The 18,726-nt window shown below is 38.9% G+C and overlaps 1 pseudogene; it reads left to right on the top strand.

The window, feature by feature from the left end:
- The first annotated feature begins 13,295 nt into the window (after positions 1-13,295).
- On the top strand, positions 13,296-14,265 carry LOC126087865 (olfactory receptor 11L1-like; annotated as a pseudogene).
- The last annotated feature ends 4,461 nt before the right edge of the window (positions 14,266-18,726 follow it).

The raw sequence follows: 18,726 nt of genomic DNA, 5'->3' as shown, positions 1-18,726 counted from the left end.
TGCTTTATTTCAGAAATGAACAAACTTTCGAAGTTTTTATGCAAACTTTGGTCAGGGCTGGGCTTTTTAAAAGACAGCAAAATTTGTTTGAAAAGGAGTTTTCTCTAAATGAACATTGTGATGATAAGCACGACTAAGAAAACCGGTGGAGCATAATAAGTGGCCCTCAAGACTCCCTACATCAGCCCAAGATACTATATCTTGAACCCTCTCCCTGCCACACTGCTGGAAGACTCCTCGCAAACCTTACGGCCTTCAGATTCACCATGCCACTCCTGTAGTGAGATTTCTTTTTAATGCAGGTATTTGAAGCTTGATCCCACCGATACAATACCGACAATCCCCACAGTTGTCCTTAAAGCAGTGCATTATGATGAAAGACAATGGGTTTAAGTCTGAAACACCTGAATTTAAACACTAGTGCTCTGGCCTACCCTTGTGCAACCCTGGTGAGTTATGTAAAACTCTGCCTATGTTCTCATTAATGAAATGGGTCCTTTTTATAAAGCTTATATATGATATTGTGTGTGGAGTGCCTGCCATCTAATAAAAAAGTAATATGTACCCACAAATACAGTCCAAACCCCTCATTCACCAGTCATATGATGCATCAGGAAGAAAGAAAAGGAAGTGTAAATCTTAAGGGACATATTCTCTTCAATTGTCTGAAAGGACTAATTGTTCTGAAGTTTCCATATCTCCATTGTGTGTTCCATGTGGAGATGTCCAAAAGTTAAGACTTTCTCCCTAATTATGTGCCAGGAGGTTTATTAAGATAATAACAAATTATCTGCTAATTTCAAGATGTGGTTGTCTTTTAAGAATAATTATTGATTCCTAGATTGGTTTGTTATCTTCTGCGGCTGGTTCTTTTAATTAACTCACAGCTTTATTCTATTTCTTGGTTCAAGAGAGTAGTTCTAAACTATAAAAAATCATCTTGTCAAAGTCTGTCCTTGGTCATTAAGGAATTCTAAAAAACCCAATGCCATCTATCACTTCACTGAAAAGATAATGTAAAGCAAGTTTCACACCCATAATGGCCAATCACATAAATACACAGAGAATGCATCAAGTAGTGAGATATAATGTTCGGATAATCCTCATTTTTTAATAGAATTGAATAAAAAATAAAATATTTGAAAATAATTCTTGAAATCATTTAGATTGCTATACCTAGAAATCTTGAGCTCCTGCCTCTATCAATACATCAAAGCTCTACCAGGGGGTAAGCAATGCTATGACATTAGAATGGATTTTGAATTTGTATTCTTAGGTTTTCTAAAATTTAAAGTCACTTTGCACCATGATTTCAGTGAGATCAAAGTGTTGTGTAGAAATAGATCTCATGATCATTTGCCTATCTCCTCTCTTATTGTGTTTGTTGTTAGTTGTTCTCTAGCTGAGTATGACTAATGAAGACCCCAGGTGTGCAGAGTAGAACTAAGCTCCATAGGGTTTTCTTGGCTGTAATCTTTATAGAAGCGTATCACCAGGCTTTTTCTCCTGTAGTGCCACTGGGTGGGATAGAACTGAAAATCTTCCGGTTACTACCCAAGCACAAACTGTTTGCAACACTCAGGAACCTAATAACAGATTTTGAAAGAGATTATGGCTTTTCTTTGGGCATCAAGACCTATGACTGCTGCATCCTAGGAAATCCCCTCTTCTTTGTCTCTGTCTCTAGGTTTTTGAACTGGTTCATTCCAGTTTGACCCACTGCTGAGAATTTGCACTTCCACCTCAGATATACTGAATCTATACTTTAACACGATATCTGGGGGGTGGAAATGAAAAATTCTCAACAGGGGGTAGAACTAGAATGAACCAGTTCAAAGCCCTGGTCTGAATAGACAGGCAATATCTATACTGAAAAAATTGTACTTAGATTTTGTCAAAAAGTTATGCCATGAATAAATTAAAATATAATTTAGGCTCATCAAATCATAAAATTAAAGTTTGAAAAACCAAGAATATATAATTATCAAATACTTATCTCCTTGTATAATATCTAAGCAAGTGATAATATCCTGTTTGAACAACTTCTGACATGAAGTTTAGAATGCCCTTCCTTTTATTGAACCAAATATATATTTTCCTTAATGCTCAGTCTATCATGGTATCTCTAATTTTGTGGTCAAACACAGCAATTTTAATCCCTCTTATAAATTCACTGGTATTTGTCTTCTCTTTGTTTTCTGTGAATAGAATCAAATACTTCCACTTCCTTTTCAGCAACTCTTCCTTGGTGTAATTCTAAAACCTCACAACATTCTCATTTGAGCATACACTGTCTTACCTAGAAGCCTTTTAAAGAACAACCCTTGAAAGAGAAGGCAGTATGCTCCAGGAAGGCTGTAAATAAAGCAGATCTGTCTTTGTGCTCATTGTGTGAAATTTCTCTCAATGTAAGTACGCCATTGCTTCACTTTCCTTATTTGTGAACAGCTGTTTAGGATAAGACAGAACTCTATCTGCACCTAAAAAAGCAGGGAACGGTTGCATTTATAAACATGGCCTCTATATCCAAATACTCTAGGTAAACCAATGGCTCTGTTATGACTTTACCTTGGATGACCTTGAAGGAATCGCTTACTTTTTTTTTTTTTTTTAATTTTAATTGGGCTTAAAGTGAAATTTTACAAGTCAAGTCAGCCTCTCAAACAAAAACTTATATACACCTTGCTGCATACTCCCAATTGCACTACCCCTAATGAGACAGCCCGCTCCTTCCCTCCACTCTCTCTTTTCGTGTCCATTTCGCCAGCTTCGAAGCCCCTCTACCCTCTCATCTCCCCTCCAGACAAGAGATGCCAACATAGTCTCAAGAGTCCACCTGATCTAGAAAGCTCACTCCTCACCAGCATCCCTTTCCATTCCATTGTTCAGTCCAATCCCTGTCTGAAGAGTTGGCTTTGGGAATGGTTTCTGTTCTGCGCCAACAGAAGGTCTGGGGGCCATGACCACTGGGGTCCTTCTAGTCTCAGTGAGACCTTTAAGTCGGGTTTTTATTGAAAATTTGGGGTCTGCATCCCATTGCTCTCCTGCTCCCTCGGGGGTTCTCTGTTGTGTTCCATGTCAGGGCAGTCATCGGTTGTAGCTGGGCACCATCTAGTTCTTCTGGTCTCAGGCTGATGTAGTCTCTGGTTCATGTGGCCCTTTCTGTCTCTTGGGCTCGTAATTACCTTGTGTCCTTGGCGTTCTTCATTCTCCTTTGATCCAGGTGGGTTGAGACCAATTGATGCATCTTAGATGGCTGCTTGCTAGCGTTGAAGACCCCAGGTGCCACTCTTCAAAGTGGGATGCAGAATGTTTTCTTAATAGATTTTATTATGCCAATTGACTAGATGTCCTCTGAAACCATGGTCCCCAAACCCCCCACCCCTGCTACACTGCCCTTCGAAGCATTCGGTTTATTCAGGAAACTGCTTCTGGTTTAGTCCAGTTGGGCTGACCTCGCCTGTATTTTGTGTTGTCTTTCCCGTCACCTAAAGAAGTTCTTATCTAAGATGTGCCTGACCCAAGCCGTGGTATCTTCAATCACGTCATATGCATGTGAAAGCTGGACAATGAATAAGGAAGATCAAAGAAGAATTGACGCCTTTGAATTGTGGTGTTGGTGAAGAATACTGAATACACCATGGACTGACAAAAGAACGAACAAATCTGTCTTAGAAGAAGTACACCCAGAATGCTCCTTAGAAGCAAAGATGGCGAGACTGCATCTTACATACTTTAGACATGTTGTCAGGAGGGTTCAGTCCCTGGAGAAAGATATGCTTGGCAGAGTACAGGGTCAGCGGAAAAGAGGAAGACCCTCAACAAGGTGGATTGACACAGTGGCTGCAACAATGAGCTCAAGCATAACAACGATTGTAAAGATGGCTCAGAACAGGGCAGTGTTTCATTCTGTTGTGCATAAGGTCACTATGAATTGGAACTGACTCAAAGGCACCTAACAACAACAACATCTACTCTCCCACCCTCCCTCCCTCACCCCTCTCATAACCATCAAAGAATATTTTCTTCTCTGTTTAAACTGTTTCTGGAGTTCTTATAATAGTGGTCTTAAACAATGTTTGTCCTTTTGCAACTAATTTCACTCAGCATAATACTTTCCAGATTCCTCCATGTTATTAAATGTTTCACAGATTCATCACTGTTCTTTTTTGATGCATAGTATTGCATTGTGTGAATATACCATACTTTATTTATCCATTCCTCTGTTGATGGGCATCTTGGTTGCTTCCATCATTTTGTTATAGTAAACAATGCTGCAAAGAACATGGGTGTGCAAATATCTGTTCGTGTAAAGCCTCTTATTTCTCTAGGGTGTATTCCAAGGACTGGGATTGCTGGATTATAAGGTAGTTCTATTTTTAGCTTTTTAAGGAAGCGCCAAATTGATTTCCAAAGTGGTTGTACCATTTTACATTCCCACCAGCAATATATAAGTGTTCCAATCTCTCCACAACCTCTCCAACATTTATTATTTTGTGTTTTTTGGATTAACGCCAGCCTTGTTGGAGTGAGATGAAATCTCATTGTAGTTTTAATTTGCATTTCTCTAATGGCTAATGATCGTGAGCATTTCCTCATGTATCTGTTAGCCACCTGAATGTCTTCTTAAGTGAAGTGTCTATTCATATCTTTTGCCCATTTATTAATTGGGTTATTTTTTGCTTTTGTAGTTGAGTTTTTGCAGTGTCATGTAGATTTTAGAGATCAGGCGCTGATCGGAAATGTCATAGCTAAAACTTTTTCCCCGTCTGTTGGTAATTTTTTTACTCTTTTGGTAAAGTTGTTTGATTTTTAGGAGACCCCAGTTATCTAGTTTTTCTTCTGCATTCTTAATAATGTTTTGTATACTGTTTATGCCATGTATTAGGGCTCCTAACTATGCTCCTATTTTTTTCTTCCATGATCTTTATTGTTTTAGATTTTATATTTAGGTCTTTGATCCATTTTCAGTTAATATTTGTGCATGGTGTGAGGTATGGGTCTTGTTTCATTTTTCTGCAGATGGATATCCAGTTATGCTAGCACCATTTGAAGTGTCCACGTAGCTGGTCATCATGTGTGTGGTACAGGCTCTGTCCTACAGTCTTTGAGGGGCAGGGGCACTTGGTTTAGGTACTGGTGTCTGGTTGCAGTAGGGGGTCACACTCTGCACAAGGCAGGGGGCTGAGAGTTGTCCCCCATGTGTCTCTGAGGAAAGTGTGTCCCTGTTCCCTAGAGCATACAGGTGGGTGGGTTCTGCAGACGGGCCATGGGCACCCAATGTTTTTGGTTGTAAAGACTGGGAGTTACCAGTTATCCTTGGACCCCTGTCACAGGTGGCTGGGTGACCTGAATGGAGCTACCAGTCCTTAGGTCCCTGATGTGTATAGGTGAGGGCCCTGTTTAATAGGCAAAGCAATGTCAAACATGAAACACCCATCTCTGCCACACAGCTGAAATGGTTGGAGTCTGCCAACAAGGGCCTATTCTCCTGAAACAGGCCCACACGGGTCCATGCAGAGGGGAAGGACACCTAAAGTCCACAGACTGTTTATGCCTGGACAGGAGCCACTTCTGTCCTGAGCTCCCCCAGTTAGTGGAGCTGACAAATTGTCTTTTCCCCCAATTGCGGATTTATTCCTTCTCCAACACTGGGAGGATGGCTCTAGGTGCTCAACAAGGCCTATCTCAGGCCCAGGGAAATCAGCCACTGAAGCCAGCTTGCGGGGTTGGGGCACGGTAAAATATATGCAAGTATTTAGTTTTTCCTGGGGGCGCTGTTCTTCTCTGGTTCCGGAGGTGTTAGTAAGCTCTGTGCCTGCTCGTTTCTCCCTGAGGAAACTGCAGTCGAACACTAGCACCAATCCGCCACTGCCACACCCAGGAATGGTGCCTGAGGACTCCCTGCAATTCAGGTCCAGTAACTCCTCTCCACTTCTGAACGGTCTCTTCCTCTCCCTGCCCCTCAGTTTGTTTTCTAAGTTTTCCCTTGATGTTCAGGGCTCCTAGCTTGTCATAAAGATACTCATTTTACTTGTTTTTTGGGGTCTTTGTTGTAAGAGGGCTTGGCAGAAGTGTCTGTCTATTCTGTCATCTTGGCTCCATCTCTCCTCGCTTACTTTCTAGGTTTCAGATTTCTTACTCGTGAAGCTTAAATAAAGCAAGAGTGTAAAACATTTAGCACAGTGCCTCTAAATAAATGCTCAAGAAATGATGACTATATTATTATAATATTTGTACCTCTATTTTGTTCTTTATAGTGAAGTTAGGTTACTATTACAATAAACTACCATCACTTCTTGTAAAGTGTAATGATTTTTGGCAATATTTTGATTAGCTTTAAAATTATCACAAATTATTTGGATTTTTCACATAGTCCATAATCTACTGTGGCAGATAATCACAGAATTTCAAATATCCTCTGTGCACTAATAACTGAGTCAATCTTACACTTATGGGGAAAACTTAAAAATAACTTTACTGGGAAATATGAAAACAGAGTTTTAAAATAGAATTTCTAGATAAAAATTTAAGTATTTAAAAACCACAGTAAATTTGTGGTTTTAGTGTGATACACGTAAGTACTTATTTTTAATTCCACAATATGATTTTTAATTAATATGGAAGAAATCATAGTCAAAAATAATTTATAATGTTTGAAATAAAAAATGAATGACAGAATTCTTGCTCCACTATGAAACAAACTACACAGTAAATGGCCATAATTGAGCATTCTTTAGGGTATATCCTGTAATGTACTATTAGAAGCTATAGTACACATGAGAAATATACAGCTGTTGTAGGGAAAGGAGTATGAGGGAAAGATGACTCAATGGTGAAAGGGCATAGAACAGGCTTTCAAAAATTAAGCTTTTATGGTAAATAAATAATGGGTACTGTAGGAACCCTGGTGGCACAGTGATTAAGGGCTCAGCTATCAACCAAAAGCTTAGTGGTTCAAACCCATCAGCTGCTCTAAATATGTGTCAGTCTGTTTCCATAAAGATTAGAACCTTGGGAACCCTATGGGGCAGTTCTACTCTGTCCTACAGGGTGGCTATGAGTTGGAATCACCTAAACAGCAACTGGTTTTGGTTTGGTAATAGATACTCAAGGGTTTATTTTATTAATACCACTGGAAATATGCAAACATACACTTGTTAAAAAAAAAAAATTAGGTGGCATCAAATCAGTTCCTACTCATAGTGACCCTATGAACAACAGAATGAATCACTGCCCGGTCCTGTTATCCTTCAGCCTATTGTTGCAGCCACTGTGTCAATCCATCTTGTTAAGGGTCTTCCTCTTTTTTGCTGGCCCTCTACTTTACCAATCATGATATCCTTCTCCAAGGACTAATCCCTCCTGATAAGATGTCCAAAGTATGTGAGACATAGTCTTGCCATCCTTGCTTCGAAGGAGCATTCTGGTTATACTTCTTCCAAGACAGATTTATTTGTTTTTCTGGCAGTCTGTGGTATATTCAATGCTCTTTGCCAACACCACAATTCAAAGGCGTCAGTTCTTTTGTCCTCCTTTTTCATCATCCAGCTTTCACATGCACATGAGGCAATTGAAAACACCATGGCTTGGGTCGGGCACACCTTAGTCTTCAAGGTGACATCTTTGCTTTTCAACACTGTGTATACTATAGGCTGTAATTGACATATTTCATGAAGTATGTTTTTAATAATTAATATGCACCTCACTCTTAAAGAGGATATTAATCCACATATCTTCTGACATCTATTTCTTGACACAGAGAAAGACTTCTACCCTCTCACAACACAGTTAAGCACTAATTGTGGGAGGCTAATCCTGACGCCCCCAAGCCCTCAAGGAATAACAGGCTATTGTGCAAGCTATAAATGGTGTTTTAATGTTTTTTTTTTTCTCCTAACTCTCACGGCATAAGAAAATTCCTACCATAGAAATTAATTGTAAGCAGCAAGATATAGACTATGTTCATGGTGATAACCTGATTTCACTACCCCATAAGTGGGACACAGAAAAAATGTGTTTGGAAGGAAACATATCAGGTGCCTAACTCTGAGAGACAGTACTAAGGATATTTAAAAAGATATGTTTTTATTTGTCCTTTTCTTTGCCACCTTTTCTTAAAAAAATATGCACATGAGTCATACTATTTTGGAAAAAAGTATATGTTAGTTAAATAAAGCATCAATAAATGATAAATGATATCAGCCTACCCCATCAGACTTTAAACTTCATGTGATCCACAGATGTAAACCAATCAATGTCTGTGTGATTCACTGGGATATCCCAATGCATGGAAGAACCCCTGGTACATGCACTAAATACATATTTGTTAAATAAATGAATCATTAAAAACAGAAAAAAGTGCAAATTTCTTTTCATTTTTAGTCATTATTTAGTCAACCCTTTCTTTTAAACAAAAACACACAAAAAAATTAGCTATTCTTAGTAAGAGAGAATTTTATATACTTGTTTCTCCCCCTCCCCTCCAGCTGCTATATTTCAGACATGTTGTAAACTTTTTCTTTTCCAGCTCATCTTCTAAAACTCAAGCTAGGCTTGTCGGACTAATTCAGACACTGCATTTTCTTTGTTAAATTGGCAGATTCACACTTAGAATTAACATGGGTATGGATTGCTTTAATTTACCGCAGATAACCTTATTAACAAATTACTTCTTTTTAGGCACACCCATAATTAAAATATGATTGTGAAATGTTTCTAAACCATCTGTCACTCAACTGAAAGCAGCTGCAATCAATTCAGTCAACAGGAACAGTTCACTAACTCATTATGGGCTTGCTGGATTTTACAGAAATACCTCTTTGTTTAATTAAATTTTTAGTTCAACATCATTAGAACCTATCCTAATTAGAAAAAAAAGTCCACTTCAAATAAGGTTTAAGAATTGTGTCCTTCTTCTGAGTGTTTTTCAACATCTAAGCCTCAGTGGACAAAGTTGAATCTCAGGAGGTAAGTTGCATTGTTTATTAACTTGATTGGCAAATTACAGAAGAATATCTGGGGAACAGGATTCTGGGAATGGCCAGATCCCCAAGAAACATGATATTAATGAAGGGAAAAGTCAGCTTTAGCCAGCATCAAACACCAGCATAAGATGTCGAATTTCCTATCATCCAAAGGTAGCACAGTCTTTATTTGGGTCAGAGGCTGGCGATGCAGATTCTGGAGCAGGCAAGATTTAGGGCTGTCAGTGCTGGGCTCTCCAGGGCCGAGGTCAGCTGTAAGCAGCCTATTTGAGCCCCAAGGCTGTGCTAAGACCTTGTCCTCCAGTTCTTCAGAGCGCTGTCCTACATATGTGGGCCGAGACCCAGAAAACAGGTAGGTGAGGTACCTGCAGACAAGCATGTATTTTTCCAGCAGGAAATAAACATGTTGTGTGTTATAGTGTCAAATGTTATTAAGTTTTGTTACTTTGGTTTTGGTGGGGGTGGTGGTTGGGTTCAAAAATTACATAATCCTCAAGAAATTAGTCCTTACCATCAAGACAATTTTTGTTAGCCTTTTCAGATGCTCTACCTATATAGAAAGAAAAGTAAGTACACTTGTGTAAATTGGCTAGATTATAAAACTGTAGTCAATGGAAAGTAACCAAGGAAGAGATCTTGAGAAGGGAAAAGGCCATTTGGCTTTCTTCAATCAATATTGCTTATAATAGAAATAAGTATTGATTATAGTTATTTTCATATAATTTCAACAAAACTACAAAATCAGATCTGTAGTTAGACTGGTTACCCTTGTATTGGTAAATGAAGCCAACTCAACAATTTGGGAAGGAGATATTTAAATTTAATGTAATCATTAAGAGCTAGTGAGTTCCTCACTACTGAAAGTATTTAAGCAAAGAATGGTGGAGGATAGGATTCAATTTCCTTGGTCATTTGAACGTGTATTGTGGGAAGGGCTTTAAATGACTAGCAAATTGGGCCAAATATCCTGTGAGTACACGTGACAGTGATTCGTCACTGTTTTACTTCCATTGTTGATTCGTCACTGTTTTACTTCCTTTGTTGTTTCCGAAATCAAGCCCTCATTTTTCCCATTAAAAAAAAAAATTGTTCACTGTAAATTGAGTCGCATGCTAATATTCTTACAAAAATGAGAGAATACAGAGACCATTGGCATTATTATGTTACTGAGAGAACTTGTGAGCATTGCTATGACTCATGAAATCCTTCATCAAATCTCCCTGTTTCTGAACAAACCAATCTGTGTAGATTGAATAATAATCTAATGTCTCTTAATTGTTCATTCAGTGGTTTCAAGCCAGAATTTTTGTAATAACCTGCCCTCAAGCCAAGATATATACAAGCAGTTTTACTTTGAATTAATAGCATAAGCTCTAGAAATAGGAGTGGAGTAGTCAGTGAAAACGTCACTGAGAAGGTGATATTTGAGCAAAGATGAAACAATGAGATGTGAGCATGTGGAAATGTTCAGAGAGAATATCCCAGGGAACTGAAGGTGTTAAATATGAAGGGGGGCAAGTCCTGGACAGTTTGAAAGGATGTCAAGGAAGCCAGAGTGCTGGGAGCAGAATGGGCAAGGAGCAAAGTAGAGAAAGAGGTAGAAAAGCATTTGGAGGAGAGATCAAGCAGGGCCCTGTAAGCTTTCAGGATTTTGGCCATCCCTGTGTAAGCTGAGAACTGCTGTGGGCTTTGAAGAGAAGAGTCATAGCTATTTTTTATGTCTTAAAATTTTCTCTCTGATTTATATTTATTAACAAAGGGCAGGGTGGAGGCAGAGAGGCCTGTGAGGGTACTATAAGAACAATCAAGGTTAGAGATAATGACACTTTTTCGGAGGTAAAAGCCACGTTGGTGGTGAATACTGATCAGATTCTGAATATATTTTCAAGGGAGAGCCACTCAGTTTTGCTAAAAGATCTTATGTGAGGTCTGAGAGAAAGAGAAGTCAAGCTCAAGGTTTGCAGCCTAAGCAAGTGGGAGGAAGGAGTGACCACTGATGAGATGAGGAGGACTTCAAGAAGGCTGGCTTGTGGATATGACAGGAATGTAGGACAGGACACACTAAGTTTCTGGTGCTGATTGGACATGCACATGTACATTTTAAATAAGGCAGTTGTCTACACAAGGCTTTTACTCAGGTTTTGATGAATAAATTTGGAATGTTAACAGCCAAGTGATGGCATTTAAAGTTAAGAGGCTGGATGAAATTATGAAGGAAGAGAGGACAGACTGAGAAGTACTAAGCTCTGAGGTAAAAATGTTGGCAGCTTAGCAGATGTAGAGATGCAAAACAAAAAAAAGAAAAGAAAATGTAAAAAATTCAAGACTATAAAAGGAGAACTCAGCATGTGGTACTGGATGTCAAGTGACAAAAGCCTGTCCAGGAAGAGGGAGAAATCACCTGTACATTGCTGCTGAAAGATAGGGATGATTAGGACTGGGAAAGGAAGACTGCCTTTATAACATGGAGGCCAGGGCTGCAGAGCAGAGGCAAGGGAAAACCTCCATTGCAGTAAGTTCAAGCAAATGGGGAAAATAGGGGCACATGGGAGAGAAAATGCCTTTAAGGAATAGGAGTTTGTAAGAGTGAGCAGACACATGCAGGAAGTATTTGGAGATCAGAGTAGCATCAAGCTATTTTCTTATTTGTTTTGTCTTGTTAAGGGGAAGTAAAAACCAACATGTGCACAGACTGAGGAAATGATCCAGCAGGGGGCAGGGGACCTCTATTAATCAGGACAGTGAGAGAATATAGTAGCAATGCACACAATATCTTTCAGTACTAGGGAGGGTATGGCACCTAGTGTGCATTGGAGGGTTTTGCCCTAGACTGGGTTGAGAGTTTATTCAGAAGAAAATTTAGGAAGGAGAGTGTCCTTGCTAATTGCTATCGAGCCCACTTGATAGTTGAGTGGGCCCTGACTCATGGGGACCTCAGGTAGAATAGAATGAAATATTGCCCAGTCCTGCGCCGTCTTCGTGATTGTTGGTATGTTTGAGTCCATCGTTGTGGCTATTGTGTCCACCCATCTCATAGAGGGTTTCCCTTGTTTTCGTGGATCCTCCACTTTATCAAGCAGAGTGCACAGGAGCAAATGGTGGTAGATGGGGGAATTTAGTTACCTGAGCTTGCTGACATTCCCATTGGAGGAATTCAGAACTTTCAGTAAAATAGGGCTTTTGCTGAGAGTGCAGGTAGACACGGAAGTGCCGGAAGTTAGAAAATAGATCATATATGAAATAGTCATGATAAGAATGGAAAAGTGAATAGAAGAAAGACATGTAGAAGGATTACTCTGCAGCATTACAGACAATCTTGAGTTTATTGGTCATGAATCTTAAATTTGGCAACATTATGTTTGTTTGTTTTTTTGCTAGCCCCCTCAATTAGATGGATGCACATACATGGCAGATGGGATTTTGACTTTATCCAGAACTGGATTTGACTAGTGAATTAAATGAAACCAAAGAAGGGGTGATATGTTGAATTTATATAGGAAGGAATGATTACTTTGGTGGGCCATGGTATCTATCAGGCTAAAAAAGGACATCTTTGCAGTGAGGAGTAGGTTAGCTTAGGGCTAACAAAAGACTTCTTTCTCACTCTCTCTCTCTCTCACACACACACACTAACACAGATTGATGAAAGAATGAATAAACTTTTTCAAGATGTCAGTAGGAGATATGTTTTGTCTTCTTTTTCAGAAAAAGGCCACATATGAGAAAAGTATAGTCAACCTTCATTATTTTCCAATTCTGTGTTCCTGAATTCACCTAATCGCTAAAATACTGCTTTCTCTGTCATTAGCAGAGCAGAGAAATCTTAGCTGCTGAGGTCGAACAAGGCTTGTTCTGTTGCCAATTCAGTATTTGCAGGAATGGAGCAGAGCTACTGCACATCATGAGAACCTTAAGGAAGCAAATCTTATATTTGATTTTATATGTGACTAAGTTTTTGAAAGCTTTATTGTTGCTTGGTTCTGTGTTTCATTTTAATCAAAGGCCTTTTTTGCCTATGTGTTTAGATCCTAGACTTTTTCTAGGTTTCAGAGACCTGAACTCATGGAACTTACTGACTTTCCTTCCAAGATTTAATATTCACATTCAGTTGTAAAGTGTGTTCTTATAAAAGGGAGATGCAATTAAGTTATGAAGGAAGTGCCAGGATCTTTGTTCCTCTAAAAAGAGGCACATAAAATCTATTTAAAAAAAGTCTCCGAAGTTCAAATATTGAAAAAGAAGAGTTATAAATATTCTTATGCTTTTAATACTGTGCTTTTTTCCAAAATGTTTTTCCCTCCACAGGCAATGGAGACCCAGAATGTATCCACTGTCACTGAGTTTCATTTGCTAGGATTCCAGAACTCTCTTGAATGGCAAAACTTGCTCCTTGCCATTTTTCTGATCCTTTACTTCCTTATGGTTTTGGGGAATGTTATCATCATCACGGTGGTGAGCCAGGACCAGCTACTGCACCTACCTATGTACATGTTCCTCAAGCACCTCTCTTTTCTAGAGATCTGGTATACCTCCACCATTGTACCACTTCTCCTGGCCAACTTACTCTCGTGGGGCCAAGTCTTCTCCTTCTCTGCTTGTATGGCCCAGCTCTATTTCTTTGTCTTCTTTGGGGCTACAGAGTGCTTTCTTCTGGCCATGATGGCCTATGACCGATATCTGGCCATTTGTAGCCCACTTCACTATTCCTTCTTGATGAGTCCTGATATCTGTGCCAAATTGGCGGCTATCTCCTGGTTGACAGGGATTGGCACAGGCTTTCCACCTTCACTGATGATTTCCAAGTTGGAATTCTGTGGACCCAACCAGATCAATCATAACTTCTGTGACCTTCTTCCCCATATTATGCAGCCGTCATGTTCCAGCATTTATATCACTGAGTTGGTAATCTTCATCCTATCAATTGCTGTGCTGTGCATTTGTTTTCTTCTTACACTTGTGTCCTATGTTTTCATTTTGTCTTCCATACTGAGAATTCCTTCAGTCTCTGGCTGAATGAAGACCTTTTCCACATGTGGATCCCATCTGGCTGTTGTAACTATCTACTATGGGACCATGATCTCCATGTATGTCCGTCCAGTGCTTACTTTTCACCGGAAATCAACAAGATTATTTCTGTCTTCTACACTGTTGTCACCCCACTACTGAACCCTGTTATCTACAGCTTGAGGAATAAAGACTTCAAAGAGGCTGTCAGAAAAGTCATGAGAAGAAAGTGTGGCATATATGGAGTAAGAGTGAAAGGAAGTGTCTTTATTAGGTAGGGAAAAGATGCTCAGAAGACAGAGTGGATGAAGTACTGGGAAAATAAGTGGCAGATTCATCCTTCAAACCTGAATCTCCTCTTCAGTACCATATTAATTTTCCAAAAGTCATAAAGAAACAGCTTCCTCATGGTTCCTTGCCAACAACTGGTCAGAAAGATTAATTGCCTTTATCAAATCATTTTGGGGGCAATTGAGAGTTTAGACACATACCTTCATCTTTTGGAGGAAATCTGGTTGTACAATGACAATGCTTGAGGATTATATATGCGTAACTTGCATATTCTACTACAGGATTTCCCTTGCGTTTGTATGGCCATATGTACACAAAGGTACATGTCCTTTAAGCAGTTTTAGGAGACTAGCCTTGTGGACCCAACTGCTGGTGCCATTGGAGCTCACTATATATTTGTGGAATGAATGAAGAAAAGAAGAAGCTTTTTGAAATATGTGTTGTCTTAAATTTTCTCCTAGTGACAAGAAATAACAAAGAGGGATTTTTGATGGGCCAAACATTTATCTATAGTAACTTAAACTTTTTAATGTTTTGTTGTGCAATAATATGCTAGGAAGGAAGGGAAATTCAAAGTATTATATGTTATTTATGAGCCCTGGGAGGCAAAAGATGCACATTAAAAAACTGATATAGCTTTTATGTTTTCTTTAATTTAGCCAGTACTTACAAGACATCACTAATCCTGCTCACTATTTTATTCATCAATTCCTCAAGTGTTTTTAATCCCCCTTTGTGTTCCAGGTCCTGTGCTACAGTCTAGGTTGCTCTGGATGAACCAATAAAAAATAGTCCAAGGAAAGCTCCATCTTAATGGAGCCTCTAGTCTAGGAAGGGGTAAAATATGTAATAAACTATGAAGTGAATAAGTGACTTCTTTCTATTCATGATAATTGCTATGGAGAAATAAATTGAAAGCTGGTGCATGAACATAGGACCAAACCAAAAAAGATAAAACCAAACCTATTGCTGTTGAGTCGATTCTGGCTCATAGCAACCCTATAGGTCAGAGTAGAACTGCTCCATGGAGTTTCCAAGGAGTGCCTGGTGGATTCGAACTACCCTCTTGATTAGCAGACGTAGCTCTTAACCACCACACCACGAGGATGAACATAGGACAGTAAGATCTAATTCAACATGGAAGGTTAGAAAAGATTTCTGTGTTTAAGAAGTGCTTTAACTTATACTCCAAGGATGAGAGGAATAGAATGGAATGAGTGTCCAGGCAGAGATCATGGCATGAACGTCAGGAAAGGAGCCTAGAGAATAAGAGAAGGAGATAAAATGGAAGAGAAAAGCAGAGGCTAGTCCATGTAGGTCCTTAAATTTGTAAAGCAATGAATTGTGTCTCCTCAAAATAAATGTTGGTACCCTAACCCATATATGTAAACTTGTTTGGGGATAGGGTAATTTCTTATGCTATTGCGACCATATGTGGAGGGTAGGGTGTGTCTTAAACCTAATCACTTTCGAGATATAAAAAGAGCAGATTAGGCACAGAGAAGAACAAGCACAAATGGAGGAAAGATAGATGCCACGTGAAGATCACCAAGGAACCAGGGAATGCCACTGCTGGGGCTAGAGAAGGATTTTCCCCCGGAATGGACAGAGAGAGCACCTTCCTCTGAAACTGGGGCCCTGAATTCAGACTTCTGGCCTCCTGAACTGTGAGAAAATAAATTTCTGTGCTTTAAAATCACCTATTTGTGATACTTCTGTTACACCAGCTTTAAGAAGCAAAAGCCCTGTAGAATGTTTGCATTTTACACAAAAAAAGATGCTTGATTATTGAGGAGTAGTAATTAGGAAATGACATGATACATTTTGCATTTACAAATTGCATTGTTGATAGAGTCTCTTAAAGGACACAGGATGATCACAGGGGCTTATTATGAAGAAGTCCTAAGAAAACTGAAAACTGCGTTGTTAAGAAAAAGACCAGGAAAGTTGCTGAGGAATTTTTTTTTTCCATCACGACAATGTACCTGCTCATTCTTCAAGGGTAGCAAGGGCGGTCCTATAAGAATTTTGTTGGTAAACCTTACCCTATCCACTCTATAGCCCTGATCTTGTTCTCTCAGACTTCTTTTGTTCCCCAGAGTCAAAGAATGTTTAAAGGGAACACGATGTGATGTGATGTAAATTGAAGAGTGCAGAATTCTTTGGATAAGTGTTAGAGATGGAAACACTGCCTTCAGCGGATATGCTCAGAAACAATAGCTTCACATTTTCATAATTTTGTTTAATAAAGGTTTCTATGATTTTTTGACTTACCCTCATGTTTATTTTCCTCTCACCGCATGTCAGTGTGTTCTTTTATACTTCTTCAAGTCCTCAAGTTTCCTCTTCCTCTTGGGCCTTGGTCTGTGAGGACAATTGTTATTCCTTCTCTGAACCATCTGGTTCAAATACTGGGTAGAGAGTGAAGCTTTGGCATATGCAATGGGGGAAAGTGGGTGGTTGGAGAGTTTAACTCATTGGTATGGAATATTAAAAAATTAAATATCTTACCCTACAAAGGCTAATCTTTGAATAGTGTATTGATTATGCCTTGTATATAACCAGATTTATATTATCTTACCGAAAGCTTTTTAGCTTTTTTCCAGTGTGTTAAACTTAAGAGGTGCTAGACTCTGCCTAAGCCAAAAAACAATCAAAAAACCCATTGATGTTGAATTGATTTTGACTCATAGCCACCCTATAGAACTGCCCCACAGGGTTTCCAAGGCTGTAAATCTTTAAGGAAGCAGATTGCCATATTTTTCTCCCACAGAGCTGCTGGTGGGTTCAAACCACTGACCTTTCAGTTAGCAGATGAGCTCTCTAACTACTGAGAAATCTGGTCTCCTTGGACTCTTTCCAGAGGGGAAATATATATATATATATATATATATATATATATATATATATATATATATATAAAATTGATCTACAGCTGAGAGGCTTCAAGAAATGATGCTAAATGGAGACTTGGATATATAGCTCATCCTCATCCTGTAGCTCAGAGAAATGGCTTGGTCTAGATTTAAAAATGTAGAAGTTTTCAACATAGAGATGCTATTTTTAAATACAATTTCACAAATAGGGAAAGAGTACAAACTAACAAAATAAGAAGGATAGGGCACTGAGGAATTTTAAAACAAAGTTTAAGTGATGGGAGAGATACTTGAAAAAAGAATAAGAAGGCACAATACAGAGATGAGAAGCCATTTATGTGATGTGTGTACAGGGAGTAGCCTCAGAAAAAAGTTGTCAGCATGGTGAAGAACTTATTAAATATGTTACACATGCTTTGGACATGTTATCAGGAGGGATCAGTCCCTGGAGAAGGACATCATGCTTGGTAAAGTAGAGGGTCAGCAAAAAAGAGGAAGACTCTTAATGAGATGGATTGACACAGTTTCTGCAACAGTGGGCTCAAACGTAGCAATGATTGTAAAGACGGCTCAGGACTGGGCAAAGTTTTGTTCTACTGTACATAGGGTCACTAAGAGTCAGTAACAACTCAACAGCACCTAACAACAAGAGCTCTTGCAGCCAGTGATGGTCATTTATCTGAGTTTTTGCCAATTTTATATTCTTTTATTTCTTATGCAATTGCCCACTTTATGTACCAAGCTAAACATTTGCTGTACCAACTACTCGTATGTTAAATGTGATGCAAATAGTGTTTCTTAGTCTCACTTGTGTTTTGAATTTGTTTATAGTGTTTTTAATCATTTTGTTGTTGTTAGTTGCTTTCAAGTTGGATCCAATTCATTACGACCCCATGTACAATGAAACAAAACACTGCCAGGTCCTGCCCCACCCCCATGATCAGTTGTAGATTGGACCTTTGTGATCCACAGGGTTTTCACTGACTGATTTTCAGAAGTAGATTGCCAGACCATTCTTCCTAGTCTGTCTTCACCTGGAAGCTCCACTGAAACCTGTAAAGTAGTCAGCATCATAGAACATAGATGCCTCCACTACCAGACTGGCACTGGCTGCACTCGAGGTACACTGGCCAGGAATGAACCAGGGTTTCTGACATTGCAGGTGAAAATTCTACCACTGAATGACCAACGTCTCAAAAAAAAAACAGTTGCCACTGAGTCAACTCTGATTCATGGAGACCCCATGTGTGTCATCATGAGAAACTTATTAATTTTTATGTACCAAATCTTCATATTCAGTTCTTCATAAATTCTGGGATTTGTTTTCCGATTTGGAAGGAATCCTGCAAGATTAATTTAGATTTATTTTCTTACTTCCATTATTTTATTTATTATATTATGTTTTTCACTAAAGTGGGATTTGTTTCCCACTTGTCAGATATTTTTCAAGTGTAAAGACAGAGACTAAACAACAGTTAAAGCTATCTAAAGGTAACTAATTATAAGATTTACTATAAAGAAAGCTATAGTGATCGAGACATTGTGGCATTGGCATAAGTATAGACATA

The sequence above is a fragment of the Elephas maximus genome, chromosome 13 (assembly GCF_024166365.1).
Source record: "Elephas maximus indicus isolate mEleMax1 chromosome 13, mEleMax1 primary haplotype, whole genome shotgun sequence".
NCBI lineage: Eukaryota > Metazoa > Chordata > Mammalia > Proboscidea > Elephantidae > Elephas > Elephas maximus.
This window is presented reverse-complemented; position numbering and strand designations above follow the sequence as displayed.